Raw genomic sequence first — 438 nt, 5'->3', positions numbered from 1 at the left:
TGTCATTATAATCATAATTAATACTCATACGTATGCTAAAAGGAGAGTAATAATTATTATGATTCTGATTCTGATAGCGTTATTGATTGTAACAACTTTATCAATAATGAAATAATGATATACCTATGAATAATATCCATTATGGCCATTGCAATAATAATAATAAACAGTTAGATTTTAACAAAAAGGGCAAAGCAGGAATGATGTAGCAGCTCATAAAAAGAACATGATAATCGATGCATCAAATGATAATACTAATAATCGTACTGAATGATTCACTTTATTGCGATTGAACCATGGCAGAGACAAAAAAAAAAAAAACGGTTTCTCTAAAGATGAATACATTTCAGTGTAATATTTTTTTCTGTATATTTCTGTATATTCTATAGATCATGTCCTCACTCTCCACATTTACTGATTATTGCAACATGACTTTCC

This window comes from Penaeus monodon, chromosome 15 (genome assembly GCF_015228065.2).
Source record: "Penaeus monodon isolate SGIC_2016 chromosome 15, NSTDA_Pmon_1, whole genome shotgun sequence".
NCBI classification, from domain to species: Eukaryota; Metazoa; Arthropoda; class Malacostraca; order Decapoda; family Penaeidae; genus Penaeus; species Penaeus monodon.
This window is presented reverse-complemented; position numbering follows the sequence as displayed.